Genomic DNA, 15,508 nt, shown 5'->3' on the forward strand with positions numbered 1-15,508 from the left:
GGCGTTAAGCCAAGATGCCCAGTCAGTGAAGCTTTTCTTCATACAGATGGAGATTTTCAACTTTGTAATCAGGTTCCAAATTGTATCAAAGGGCAATGACAGTAGGATTACAACAGAAGATCCTTTCTTACTCTTTTTTTTTTTTTTTTTTTTTGAGATGGAGTTTCGCTCTTGTCCACCAGGCTGGAGTGCAATGGCACGATCTCTGCTTACTGCAACCTCCGCCTCCCAGGTTCAAGCGATTCTCCTGCCTCAGCCTCCCAAATAGCTGGGATTACAGGAACCCACCACCACGCCCGGCTAATTTTTTTTTTTTTTGTATTGTTAGTAGAGACGGGTTTTTGCCATGTTGGTCAGGCTAGTCTCAAACTCCTGATCTCAGGTGATCCGCCCACCTTGGCCTCCCAAAGTGCTGGAATTACAGGCATGAGCCACCATGCCCGGCCCTTTCTTACCCTTTATATAAGAATAATTTATTTTAGTGCCACCCAGTCATTTCTGTTAACTGACAAATTTCAAGTTAGTTGAAGGGCATAAGGATACTGATGATCAATCTGGATACAAGACAGCAGCTTTATTAGAGAAACACCAGAAAACACTCATTTCTAGTCCCCACCCCCTCAGTTGCTAGAATGGTCACAGCTGCCTTTCAAGACAGCGAGGCACTGGGTCAGTAGTATCTTCTTCATACACAAAGAGCTCTAGGACCTTGCTGCTCAATGCGTGATTCGTGATCAACAGCATCAGCAGTATCTGAGAGCCTCTAAGACATGTGGAATCTTGGGCTCCCCATAAAGTTTATAGAATCAGAATCACATTGTTACAAGATCCCCAGGTGAGATACTGTCCATTAAAATCTGGGAAGCAAACCACTCTAGGAAGGGAATACCACTGATTTAATAAAAAGTAAATGTTTATGAAATACATACTTATATGCTGACAGTATGACCAGGACACAGACAGGAACTGGCGGGAGAAAAATTAACTAAGATATCAGAAACATTTAACATGATCAGTTTCCTTGCTGTGCTACAAACTTTCAAAATTTACAATGATAAGTGGCAGCTTATAATTTTGTTAAGTTGCTGTAGCAAGATTTACAAAATTGTTCCCCCTGTTACTGAACATTTTGGTTGTTTCCAATATAAACAATACTGCACTGAAAATATTTGTGCCTATGTGCTTTAATCTCTTTCAAATTATGTTCTTGGAATAAATTCCCAAGGGTAAGGTAATGGGGCCAGAGGACATACAAAATTTTTATGACCATTGATATGCTTTTGACAAATTTAAAAAATTACATTAAAAATGTTCAATTTGGATAAATATAGCTACAAGCCGTTTATCCTTTATTATGTGTTATTTGAACAAACAACTTGGCAGAACAATTTCAAGAAATCAAAGACATTCCTCTTTATATAGTATTTGGGACAAATCTTGTGATTTTATTTGTAGTGGTCAAAATCAGAGAAAATCACTCAGTGACAATCCTTACCTCAGTGGTACCTCCTAGTAATGCATTTGTTAACTTTAGCATGTTGGTGGCATCATGGACCCCAAAAGAGGGATAATCCGGGTGACTTTTGTCAAAAGTCATCACTGAGTGGGCTCCTGGAGGTGGAAGGCTAGATAATAAGGCCCCAGTAGGATTATGTGGGGCTGTCCTGCAGGTTAGCACACAGACGGGACCCCGGATCCCTCCTAGCTGTGCAACCTTGGCAAGTTCCTTGTTGGAAGGATTACGTGAGATGGCACAGGTACATTACTGAGTCACTGGGGTTTTTCTTGGTGCATACTGAGAACTCACAAAAATAGTTCACATCATTGTAACTGAAAGGATAATTCTCCCACTTGCTAAAAATCATATTGAATTCCTAAGCATTTGTGGGAATTCCTGCTCCATCCAGGCATTTTTCTCACTAGTAGAAGCTCACTCTTAGGGTCACTACCCTGAAGCCCTGCAGGGAAGTGGGAGAGAGAACATCTGCTATTCAACTAGACAGAGCAGCACACTGGGAGGGACGGAGTTTGCCTGGGAGGTTTGGAGAAAGGGGGTGATGGAGTCAGGCTCTGAGGTTCTAGTAGGATTTTTCCAAGCAGAGAAATGCGGAGTTGGGTATGGCAGGCAGAGGCCAAGAGGAGGAAGGAGAGGGAGGAAAGAAGAGATTCACAGGTAAAGGCAGAGCCAGGGAAGAAATGGTCAAGATGAAGGGAAATCATCCGTCATGACTGGAGAAGTCATTATTTCACCAGCAAGACTGGTTCACTGGTCTGATCAGTACTGGGGAGTGGGACTGAAGTAACCCAAATGTTACACATTTGTTTCAATGCCGCGGTATTTTGAAAAACTGTTTAATGTTGCCCTATAGTTGGAGGTAGATTGTTGTGTACATTTTACATAACGGGGGCTGATCAAGTGATCTCTAAGTTCTTTCCGACTGGATGCATATTTATGTGTGAAACTACCCTGTTAGACTGCAAGCTCCAGGATGATACAGACCATGTGTTTGAGACATTAACATGGCAAGACACATAGAAGGCACTGAAGGAAAGTCATCACCTATCTCCAAACCAAATAAGAAGAGAGTAGCAGAAAAGCACATCTAAAAACACTTGGACACAAATATATTAATGAAAAGTCTCATTTATAACCATTGAATGCCCTTGAAAAATTGCAAGCTCAAATTCCCTTCAAAAACCTAGCTCCTCCCCCCTTCAATGCGCCTGTGTAGTCACCACGTTCTCCTATCTTCAGTGGTTCCTGCTTCCCTAAAGTGCCTTAATATAAAAGTCAAGGCCACTCTCGTGTAAACTTCCTTCCCCTACCTTCATCTTCCTCCACACTCCCTGCCTCAGACTTCATGCCTCTGTAATATCAAGCTTCCGGCACAGCCCACATACGCTATGTTACTTGTCATCACCCCTAGACCTCTTTTCCCATGTGGAACATTCCTCTCTCCCCTCTCTGCCTCTTTAACCCGCTGTCCAAGACTCAGCTTGGATGTGCCATTTCCTGGAAGCTTGTCCTGATGCTTTCAGGCAAAGTTGGCTACTCCTCCTGTCCGTCCCATCCTCCCGGCCCTATGGTGTGCTCCCTTGCAGGGCCCTCATCTGTCACCACACGCAGCATCTTAAGTACATCGATGTGCCGTCTCCCACGTGGAAGGTGGGACCATGCCTTATTCATCTTGCAGCTCCACTTCCTAACACAGTACCTGGCACAAGCAAGTCAATGAAAAAACAGGATGGGACTTGGGAGCCAGTGATGTCAAGGCCACACTTCAATGGAAATAGACACATAAAATAGAATTACATAGAAGCACAAATATGTTCTTAGTCCTCCCTATCATACTTCCCTTTTTTTCTTACAACACTAAAATGGTTTTAGTAAAAGGCATAAATATCTGATAAAGATGTGATCATCTAAAACATCTACACAGGCTAAGCTTAATTTCATATTTTAATTTATTTATTCATTTATTTTTGAAAAGGAGTTTCACTCTTGTCGCCCAGGCCAGAGTGCAGTGGCATGATCACAGCTCGCTGCAACCTCTGCCTCCTGGGTTCAAGTGATTCTCCCACCTCAGTCTGGCGAGTAGCTGGGATCACAGGCACCTGCCATCATGCCCGGCTAATTTTTGTATTTTTGTAGAGATGGGGTTTCACCATGTTTTATTTTTAAAAAGAGACAAATTGGAAACAAAAAAATAGTAATAAAGAGAACTCCAGCTAGGGGACGAAAACAACATGCAGAAGTAAAGGTTGGAGGACTCTGGCTTCCAAATGCAAAGGAAATAGACAAAGAATGGAAAGAAAATAGAAGAAAGTGCCAAATTCTCCCACTTTGAAAACTGTCCTGAAATGCTGCATGTAATCACTTTTATGTTGTTTGTATTCAAATATCAGACTGCCAAGGAAACAGAACATGGAAAAGGTATGCTGATGTGTATCAGTAATTATGAAAGTAAAAACTACTTTAATAAGGTGCCACCAATCACTATGAACTTGGACACTGTGGAGTGCTGTGTATCTGTGCCTTAGGGGGCCTTGACATGAAGACCCACCTTGTGAGAAGGGGACAAACCACTCTTATAGGAAGGTTCCATTTCCTAGGTACTTCTTGGGAACTGCCAACATATATAATCTATAGGTTAAGTTTTCTTAGTGACTTGAAATAAGCAATTTATTCCCTTATCATATTTGCAGTTCTTAACAAAGCTTAAAAGAGATACGGGCCAAATAATATTTAATGTTAAATTTAATACAGACTTGTTCTTAAGTCATGAAGCAAGTCATGTAGGATTTAGCTTTGCTGAAAGGCACATCATGTAGACTTCTGAAAGCTGCATATTTAATAAGGCTTGCAATAAAATGTTTGCACAAGCCATAAGAATTATTTGTCTTGGCAATCTCTTTCCCTTTTGTTACAGCTATTCAACTTACAATATGAATGAAAACAGGAAACACTGACTAACACTCATTGTGCAAGCACAGAAGCTACTACACAGTGATTCTATAGCATGGCTTGATTCAAACTTAAACCCATAATCAGCTGAGAAAGGAAGGGTCAGTGGGTCTGAGTTGGGAAGGGACTGACAATTTGGGTAAATACTGCTAGCAACCTGTACAGGAAACAGAGCTCTGGGTTCAGATGGAGAGTCAAAACCAATTGTGGAAAGCCAGGCAGCTGCCTTTCCATGATCATCCATGGGTGCAGCCAGAGTTGTGTTGTAAAAATTAAGCAGAAACAATGACAATGGCAGAAACGAAAACACCAGAACAACAGAACATTCCTGGCAGGCAAACGTGGTATCCATGAAATTCTTCAGGGAGGGAGAGACGATTTCTACATCTTAAGTTATCCTGTATGTCCCCAACTTACTGCACACATTAAAGAAAGCTCCAGCAATAATTAGGACTTGGATTTTCGAGATGGAGTCTCATTCTGTTGCCCAGGCTGGAGTGCAGTGGTGTGATCTTGGTTCACTGCAACCTCCGCCTCCTACATTCAAGTGATTCTTCTGCCTCAGCCTCCCAAGTAGCTGGGATTACAGGAGTGTGCCACCACGGCCCGCTGATTTTTTTATTTAGTAGAGACAAGGTTTCATCATGTTGCCCAGGCTGGTCTTGAACTCCTGACCTCAAATGATCCGCCGGCCTCAGCCTCCCAAAGTGCTGGGATTACAGGCGTGAGTCCTGACCAGGACTCAGATTTTAAAGTAATCACCAATCTCTCTCTCTCTTTTTTTTTTTTTTTTTTAAAAAAAAAAAGCATTAATATCCTCACTTCATTGGAAGGCCCTTTAAAATATGGGTTCATAAAACCCTACAGCTATGTGGGAAGTGTATGGACAATGTACTCTAACTTTCTCCTGTGCACCAGGCCAGTTACTTTCTGGAGATAATGACACAAGGCCCAGTGTGGTGTCCCTGGTCCCTCTGATGCCCAGCCCAGAGTTCTGTCTGCTACATATGGCATTCTCCTCAAAAACATCATTAACACTCACATCACAGAATTCAAGAACAACCTTTCTTTGTTCTCATTCAAGAATTACTGAACCCCTACGATAGTGCCTAGTGTTTACACACAATCATCTGTGTGCCAGTGTCTTCATTTAGTGGAGAAACAGCCGCAGGCACATTTGTAACATGACAAAGATGGGAAAGATTAATTCATCACCCAACGAAAAAGAACGTCTTTCTGCCTTCCCCCCTTTTTTTTGTTATGGAGTTTCACTCTTTTTGCCCAGGCTGGAGTGCAATGGTACGATCTTGGCTTACTGCAACCTCTGCCCTCCAGGTTCAAGCGATTCTCCTGCCTCAGCCTCCTGAGTAGGTGGAACTACAGGCGCCCACCACCACGCTCGGCTAATTTTTGTATTTTTAGTAGAGTCGGGGTTTCACCACGTTGGTCAGGCTGGTCTCGAACTTCTGACCTCAGGTGATCCGCCCGCCTTGGCCTCCCAAAGTGTTGGGATTACAGGCATGAGCCATGGCGCCTGGCCAACTTTTCCGTTTTTAATGTTTTTTTGTTGTTGTTGTTTTTTCTTGAATTCTTTTCGGTACTTTCAAAATTGTGCTTATTTACCTGTATCCAGGTAAATTTGAATTCAATTCTGTGCCACATTGATTTTTGGATGTTCTCATGCTTTAGGGCATTCACAGAACCCATTTCTGCAGAATCACAAATCCTAAGTACAGTTCAGCCCTTCTTGACTGGAGGCGGTTCTGCCTATTCCACTCCCCACCTGGACACTTAGCAACGTCTGGAGACATTTTTGATTGTTGTAAATGGCATCTAGCAGGGATGCTGCTAAATATCCTATAACGCACAGGACAGCTGGGACCCTCCCCCCACCAACAAGGAATAATCCACCCAAATTCTCCATAGCACTGAGGCGCAGACAGCTTGCAGTGGCTCACGCAGGACGAAGGAGCCTGGCGCTTTCTAGATGCCTCCTCTGAGAATATTATGAATGCACTACATGCTAGGCAGAAAGATTGTGCAAGATCATTATGCTAATCGTTGTAACCCTGTGCACTGTAAGATCCTGGAATATGAATTATCGCAGTAAAAATTCTGTCCAGCGTGGTTGGGATGTGCTGCATCAATAGTATGGTCACTACAACCCAGCACTCTCTGGAGAAGAAAAACAGTGATGAGGTGACTGCTGAACTAGCTTCACAGGGAAGAAGGGAAGGTCAACAGAAATGCTCTCAACATGGGGCAGCACGGGTGACGGCAGCTGTCCACCTTACCACTCAATGTGCACAGGATACGGAAACACTATTCTAAGAGACTGAGGCACGGGGAGAGGGCCTGAAGTTAACATTTGCGAAACTTTTTCTACGTAGCCAGGCAATGTACTAGGTGTCCTGTCTCATTTAACCTTCAACATCTGTGAGGCATCTTCCTCCTCCATTTACACTTTATGATACTAAGGACTGGAAAATTTTATAATTTTCCCCAAGGTCACACAGCTATTAAGCGATAGAGCTTGGACTAAAACCAAGGCCTGTCTGCTAGCAACCTCTGCCAAAGTCCCTACTCCATACTCCTCATCAAACCATCAACTGATCACATAGCATTTCCCTAGCTGAGCTGCTCGGTCAGTTTTGCTTTCAATGAAAATCTTAACACTCGGTACTTCAATAATACTTCAGCATTTAACAAGTAGCTCTAAATTATTTTCCTGAACTGAGAGGTAAGTGTGTCCAGGCTTTTGTTCTAACTGCAATAAGGCCCTGATGTGATTACCAAAGTATGCAATCTAGAATGTTCTTTATGATCCTCCTTCCTTTCCACCCACCCGCCCTTCCTTTACTTAAGTCAGAGAACTTGTTGTCTCTTTTAGAGCAATTCATTTAGAGATTATAAATCACCTCCTCTGCTAGTTCTTGGTTCATGTGTCAACAGTGATGATTCCGGGGCAGCAGCAGGGAGTATTCTGGTTGACAAAGACACACTTCAGAGAGAGGAGGCTCCAGGGACCACTTCCACCTGGACTTGGTACCCAACCCCCAGGCAGGAACAGGCCACACAGGTAGAGAACACTGGCACTGCAATCCGGCCTCCTGAGGTCCAGGTATTTTACCCCCTCCCAGCCAAGTGATCAGATCCCAAGACTTGCCTTCCTAACCTCCCCCAGCCAGGCACCAGCTCTCCCTTCGCCGGATGGGAAATGAGTGACTCCAATGCTCTAGCCTGGGTTTTCTTTTCAAATTGTACTTTCTGTTGTCAGCACATGTGCATGGAGGGAAAAGAAAAGGCAAGAACCGCTTTAGATCTGAAATTCTCATTTCTGCTTTTACACTGGGGAAAACCCTCCTTGGACTTTGAAAAAGAGTTAAACTGAAGTGCTGAGATAATTTTTCCGTAAAGTTTTCTTAATTTCTACTTGAAATACCTGGATGTTGCCACCAGAATTGCAAATTAAACTTTTGCCTTGCTATGGCACTAAGAGGTCCTTTATTCTAAGGGTACTCAGAAGATAAAGAAATTAGAACTGCTGGATTTCATAGCTACTTTACAACGGTAACAACTTTTCTCTCCATGTGTCCAACAAACATATATCAAATATACAACATATTGAGTTCACCATTACGTCTAGACACGAACTTGAATTTATGGACTGCCAGAGGTCTCACAGAAGAACTAGTCCTTACAACTAGCTCAGCTCAAAATAGGTTGAGATAAGAAATATGAGCGCACGGGGCATATCTGGCTAACTTAATCATCAAAAGAATTTCTTGTAAATAGAAAGAAAAATAAAACTGTAGCTTTCATTCAAGTAAAGGCTACACTTTGCTTCCTCACAACAAATCAAAAACAAAAATACAAGCTTTGTAGAGGAACAAGCAAGGTGTATGCTGGACAATATCTCATTCTGAAGCGCTGTGGGTGTTAATTGCCAAACAGTGCTAAAAGAAATAGAAAGTAGAATCTTCAGGCTGCCTTTTTCTGCCCTATATAAACATGTTTATTCAACGGCAGCTGTCTGCAGATAAACTCAAAAAAAGTCACAGAAACACATGAATTCTGAACTCGAATTAAAGGGGAGAAAGTGAGGACTGTAATGACTTTTTCAGTGACTACCAGGAGACAACACCAGGATAAATCATTCAACTAACTATAAGAGAAGTTCGGCATTATTACTGGAGCTTAAAAATAGAACTTTGTTTAGAATATATTAATTTTGAGGATCCAACTCATCTTAAGTCTATGAAATTTTACTAAACACTAAATCCTTTCTGCTCTTTAGGATTTGTCTATTTAACATATAACCCTGTTTAGTTTTATTAAATATCTTAGAATTTTTTAATAAATTTCCAGGAAGTAGATAGAACTAACTAGACACATATCAGGAGACCTAAAGGAAAAAGAAACTGGTAAAACCTCAATTTTTTTTTTTTTTTTTTTTGAGACGGAGTCTCTCTCTGTTGCTAGGCTAGAGCGCAGTGGCACAATCTCAGCTCACTGCGACCTCCACCTCCCCGGTTCAAGTGATTCTACTGCCTCAGCCTCCCGAGTAGCTGGGACTACAGGTGTGTACCACCACGCCCAGCTAATTTTTGTATTTTTAGTAGAAACGGGGTTTCACCATGTTGGTCAGGATGGTCTCAATTTCTTGACCTCGTGATCCACCCACCTCGGCCTCCCAGAGTTCTTGGATTACAGGCGTGAGCCACCACACCCAGCCCAAACCTCAATATTAATATTAGCACGTGCCCTTCTTCCTTTCCACCTCTTTGGTGATGACCAAGTTCATACACATTAGGGGAAGATTGGAGGTAGTGCACACAGCATGAGGAAGTTACTGGGGATGTATTTGGGAAAAGCGATAGAGAAAGTAAGCAGTATAAAGAGGAGACAGGTACACATGAACATATTTTTGGTTGTAGTAAAAACTTTGAAAATACCAATACCACTTAGATGTGCTTTCATGTCAGAACTCAGAATTTCCTTCCTCCAGAGCATTAATTAGTTACAGACACCGGTTTACATTATTTAGAACCATCATGAGTCATCTTGTTTTGTAAGATGATTTTGACCAAAGTGAAATTTAATTTCCAAAAAGAAATGTTTCGATGAATATTATAAATTATACACATTTAAAATTATATGATTATACATGTAATAAATTATATAGGGTTATTTTTAGCTCCTTTATAAAAATCCAATGGAATTAAATTCATAAATCCATTCTCTAAATAGTTCCCATGTTCTTGTAGGGAACAAGAACAGTTTGTACAGTGTCATGACTATGACCAGAGCTTTAAGCCTTCTGCTCTTGGCCAACAGTGGTGTTCCCCAATCCTGGCTAGAGGCCTAGGATTCTGGATGATTGCATGGGGGAAGAGCTCTATTCTTGCAACTCCTGAGAACTGGACACCAGGAAGTTAACTCAAAACAAACGAATTCTGACAGGCTTGGCCACTAACATGATTTAGCCCAAAATAATGAAAAGATGACACAGAACACTTTTTACTGAGCAGTTATGAAAACAAACCCTAAAGGGAAAGAAGTACAGAATTATGCAAAATGGTTGCAAAATGCAAAATGCAAAATGCAATTATGCAAAATGGTTGGCACCAGACTAAAGTGATTTTTGGCTTTTAAATTTTTTCAGATTTTGTAATATTTGCATATACATAATGAGATATCTTGGGGTTGGGACTCCAGTCTAAACATGAAATTCATTTATATTTCACATACTCCTTATAGACATAGCCTAAACTACATATATATATATATATATTTTAAGACAGGGTCTCCCTCTGTTTGTCCAGGCTGGAGTGCAGTGACGTGATCTTGGCTCACTGCAACCTCTGCCACCCAGTTCAAGTGATTCTCCCACCTCAGCCTCCCAAATAGCTGGGACTACAGGTGTGTGCCACCATGCCCAGCTAATTTTTTTTTTTTTTTTTGTATTTTTAGAGGAGACAGGGTTTCACCACCTTGCCTAGGCTGGTCTCGAACTTCTGAGCTTGAGTGATCCGCCTGCCCTGGCCTCCCAAAATGCTGGGATTACAGGTGTGACCCACTGTGCCTGGCCCTGAACAATAGTTTTAATAATTTTGTGCGGCCGGGCGTGGTAGCTCACGCTTGTAATCCCAGCACTTTGGGAGGCTGAGGCAGGCGGATCACAAGGTCAGGAGATCGAGACCACGGTGAAACCCTGTCTCTACTAAAAATACAAAAAAAAAATTAGCCGGGCGTGGTGGCGGACGCCTGTAGTCCCAGCTACTCGGAGAGGCTGAGGCAGGAGAATGGCGTGAACCTGGGAGGTGGAGCTTGCAGTGAGCCGCGATTGTGCCACTGCACTCCAGCCTGGGCGACAGAGCGAGACTCTGTCTCAAAAATAATAATAATAATAATAATAATTTTGTGCACATATGAAAGATTTAACTGCATGTTGACTGCAACCCGTCACATGAGATCAGGTGTGGAATTTTCCACTGGTAGCATAATGTTGTCACTCAAAAAACTTTGGATTTTTGAGCACTTCTTTGGATTTTGGATTTTTGGATTAGGGATGCTTAACCTGTGTAAACAATAAAAGGTAAAAACATTTTACTTTAAAACTTCCTAGGAAAGAACAGTTTCAAAAACCATGCAGTAACTTTTTTTGGTACCATTAATGTAACTTGGCAAAAGAAACTATGATTATTGAATTCAAAAACAAAGTAAACATACCAGCATTCCTGGTAGGACAACTTAGATTACAGAATAAATTCAGACAGACAGAAGGAAAATATCTTAAACTTCACAATTATAAGATTGTACAATGTAGTAACTCAATACAAGCAGACTGATCATGGACTTTTGAACTAAGATAGAATCCCAGTACTTTGTCATTATATAAATTTACAGAGTTTCAACCAACATTAAAAAAAAGGAAATAAAATAGGATAGAAAATATTAGACTACATCATATATAGTAAGTGAAAGTAGTATTATTTCACAAGATTTTGATTCAGTTTTTGCACACACACGGTGTCATATAAAATGCAATTGCTGCTCTGGATTTCAGTTAAACATTCAAGAGTCACAGGCACAGAGTCTACCTCTGGCGATTTCTTATTTAAGAAGGGAAGAGACGGACCTGCTAGCTTTGCGCTCATGCCTAGACCTACCGGTTTCTCACAAGCAGATTGATTTAATGATTACTCAGGCCTGGTCTCAAAAATCTGCTCAGTTTTGGTACAAACAGCAGAGGTAGCTCCCATGAAACAATGTTGCTGGTGTTATTAGTCAATGTATGTATTTTTTTGTTTTGTTTTGTTTTTTGAGACAGGCTGGAGTGCAGTGGTACAATCATAGCTGACTTCAGCCTTGATCTCCAGGGCTCAGGTGATCCTCCCACCTCAGCCTCCTGAGCAGCTGGGACCACAGGTGCACACCACCACACCTGGCTAATTTTTGTATTTTTTTTGTAGAGATGGGGTTTTGTCATGTTGCCCAGGCTGGTCTCGAACTCCTGGGCTCGAGGCATCCACCTGTCTTGGTCTCCCAAAGTGCGGGGATTACAAGTGTGAGACACCGTGCCCAGCCTCAATGCATTTATATTTAGGATCACGAAGCACAATCATAGCTCAAAGATGAAGAAAAACATCTTCACTGTTATTCGCACTGATCCTGTGACCTACTGTCACAGACTTGGAGCAGGACAGCAAAAATGTAGCATGAAAAGAAATGAAGTAAAAAGAATCTTCAGTCAAGCTCTGTTCAGTTTGAACATTATTTTGTAGAATATTGGGAAGTTGTTTTTTAGAACGACCTACACCCTTGTCCAGGGCACAGCACAGTACCAGCAGTGCACTCATCGGTTCAGGCACCAGCCTGTGGCCCTCACTGCCCTAGAGGAAACACAGGTCTTGGTCCTCAGTACGGATAAAGGAAATGAGCCCTCAGGGCTGCCCAGGACGTAATGCTGAGAAGCTGGGACAGAGTTGGGACAGTGCCCAGGAGAACACGTCAGATCAATGACAGCGGTAAGAGTCAGGTGATCAAATGAGAGGTTAAGGGCCCCTTTGGACCCATCTTAGCCCCTGAGGTAGTGAGTCTGGAATTCGGTCAGTGTTCTACCCTCTCAGTGGCCCCTGGGAGCAGAGGTGGCTCTTTTCCCAGCTTTCTCCACCACACCTAGAAAGCAGGTGAATTCAAGGCAGAGGGGATGAAAGAAGCACAGCATTCAGGATCTTCCAGAGATAAACGGAGGGCCTCTGCCATCAGAGGAACCTGCTTCTACACACCTACTTTCAGGGGTCCGTAGACAAACCTCTATCTTGGAATGTGAGAGCCCAGTTCCCCAGCTTAGGTCTCCAACCCAGCTGGAGAAATGTTTTGCCTTGTGAGGAAGTCATCTTGAGGCTGAGGGTAACTTGGCCCAGCCGGCTGCTCAGGCCTTGGGCTGTAGGCTCAGCAGGAACCAGGGCTGAGCAGCAGAGTTTGAGAAGAGTCCCAAATGTAATATACGAGGAGAACAAGGGAGTGGATTTGTGTAGAACACATAGATCAAGGAGGAAATTAACACTGAAGGCTAAACAGGGGGTTTTTCTGCTGCTGCCGACGTTAAGAATGGTGACAAGCACAAGGCGTGGTGGCTCACACCTGTAATACCAGCACTTTGGGAGGTAAAGGCGGCAAGATCACTTGAGCCCAGGAGACCAGCCTAAGCAAGATAGTGAGACCTCACCTCTGCAAAAAAAAGAAAGACGACCTGGGTGAGCAGATGGTTGATCAAGTCAAGGTCTCCAAACTCAACCCATAACACCTGCTATTTCCTACCCCACTGGTGTAGTGATCCATTTTGGGGCATGGAGACAAGAACAGTTCACACTATCTTCCTTTTCCTGGGTCCTTCCGGTGTGCCCAAGAAGGCACCCTGCTGCCTGTTCAGTGGTACTGGATGGTAAAAGCATTAACAGAAGCAATGAGGACATCCTGAAGAGACCTGCAGTTCATATTTACATTTGATAAAACCTCAAACTGCAGATAATAGCCTTGAAAAGGAGGGATGAGCATTTTTTGTTGTTTTGGCTTATTTCCAAAATAACTTCTGTTTATTAATTAATATATTATTAGAACTATGTTGGTCGGGCGCCATGGCTCACGCCTGTAATCCCAGCACTTTGGGAGGCCAAGGAAGGTGGATCACAAAGTCAGGAGTTCAAGACCAGCCTGGCCAACATGATGAAACCCCGTCTCTACTAAAAATAGAAAAAATTAGCCTGACGTGGTGGCAGGTAATCCCAGCTACTTGGGAGGCTGAGGCAGGAAAAATCACTTGAACCTGGGAGGCAGAGGTTGCAGTGAGCCGAGATTGCACCATTGCACTCCAGCCTGGACAACAAGAGCAAAACTCCGTCTCAAAAAAAAAAGAAATATGTTATTAGCGATATGCTATTGGAAAATTTAATGTAAGGAAGAAAACAAAAAACCGTAAATCATTTTCACTTCATGTCTCAAGTTATCTTTGTACCGTTGACAGAGGAATGATGTCCTTGAGATGTCCCGGTAAGCAGATTTTTGTTTTTTTTTTTAGACTGAGTTTCACTCTTGTTGCCCAGGCTGAAGTACAATGGGGTGATCTCGGCTCACCGCAACCTCTGCCTCCCAGGTTCAAGTGATTCTCCTGCCTCACCCTCCCTAGTAGCTGGGATTATAGGCATGTGCCACCACGCCTGGCTAATTTTGTATTTTTAGTAGAGACAGGGTTTCTCCATGTTGGTCAGGCTGGTCTCGAACTCCCGACCTCAGGTGATCCGCCTGCCTCGGCCTCCCAAAGTGCTGGGATACAGGCGTGAGCCACTGTGCCCGGCCTGGTAAGCATATTTTACAGGACAAAAAGTAACAAAAATCAGGAATAATTCTCATGTCCCCATCTCCCCACCCCTCCTCCATCCCTAAATCCAGAATGAATTTGTTATAATTGCCATCTTGTATAAAAGAAGAACAGACCCTCAATTTGCCACCTTTCCCTCCTCTTGAGATGTCCTCAGCCTGACAAAAATATGATTAGTTGTATTATACAGGAAAATACGAAAGATATATAAACATTTAATTATTATGTTTATTATACTGGCAAAAGATACGCATTAAAAACAAGGTTTCATTATGCCTAATTGGCTTGCAAATCTCGGAGAAAGGTTCCTGAAGAGCAGTTTGGGGCTCTCCCCAACAAAGATATCATTCTCTGCCTACATGCTTTATCTGCAATGTAACGATGCCATGCTCTAAAGACGGTTCTATATCCCAGTCGATTCAACTAATCTAATATGAAGCTTTTCTCCATGACACTAACTACCATACAATCTTCTACTGTAAGACTGAGTCCTGATTTATAAAACTACACCCTTACTATTGGACATGTCCTGAACTCTTTTTCAAAAATGATCCGTGATGCACAGAAGAATGAAAGGGTGGCCTGGTCAGTTTGGTTGATTTAGAAGATAATCCTAATCATGTCTGTGTAGAGAAGTCATAGGTCTTCTTGCCTAAACCCTGGTTGACCACCTGGCAGATGCTGTCAAAACAGAGACAATGACACAGATGACTTGGGATTAACTCGACTCTGTGTCTAGGAAAGCCTCTTGAGCTGTCGTCACGCTGACAGTGGATTGGCAACTCACCTATTTCAAGAAGAAGAGGTAGAATCTGAATGTCTTCGCTTGTCTTGCAGCTAAGTATGGCTATATGACTAAGGTCACTGATGAGATGTAACCAGGTATATTGTATGTGATTTCCAGGAAGCACCCTGAAAAGGGGGTATGCCTGTCTTCCTTTTTCTTGCTGATTGGGATACAGATGCAATGGCTGGGGCTTGTGCAACCATCCTGGACTAACAGGTAGCACAGAACCCACGATGATCAAGGAGTTGCTAAACCAGCCCAGACTGGCTACCCTGAACTTCCTTGATATGAGAGAGAAATAAACTTCTATTATAGTGTTGGGTCACTCTTTCTTTCTTTCTTTCTTTCTTTCTTTCTTTCTTTCTTTCTTTCT

At 42.6% G+C, this 15,508-nt stretch overlaps 1 protein-coding gene across 5 annotated transcripts in view; it reads right to left on the reverse strand.

The window, feature by feature from the left end:
* LOC116463188 (monofunctional C1-tetrahydrofolate synthase, mitochondrial) overlaps positions 1–15,508 on the reverse strand; it is a 238,540-nt gene that overhangs the window by 93,570 nt on the left and 129,462 nt on the right. The window lies entirely within an intron of this gene.

This window comes from Hylobates moloch, unplaced genomic scaffold, assembly GCF_009828535.3.
Source record: "Hylobates moloch isolate HMO894 unplaced genomic scaffold, HMol_V3 SCAFFOLD_28, whole genome shotgun sequence".
NCBI classification, from domain to species: Eukaryota; Metazoa; Chordata; class Mammalia; order Primates; family Hylobatidae; genus Hylobates; species Hylobates moloch.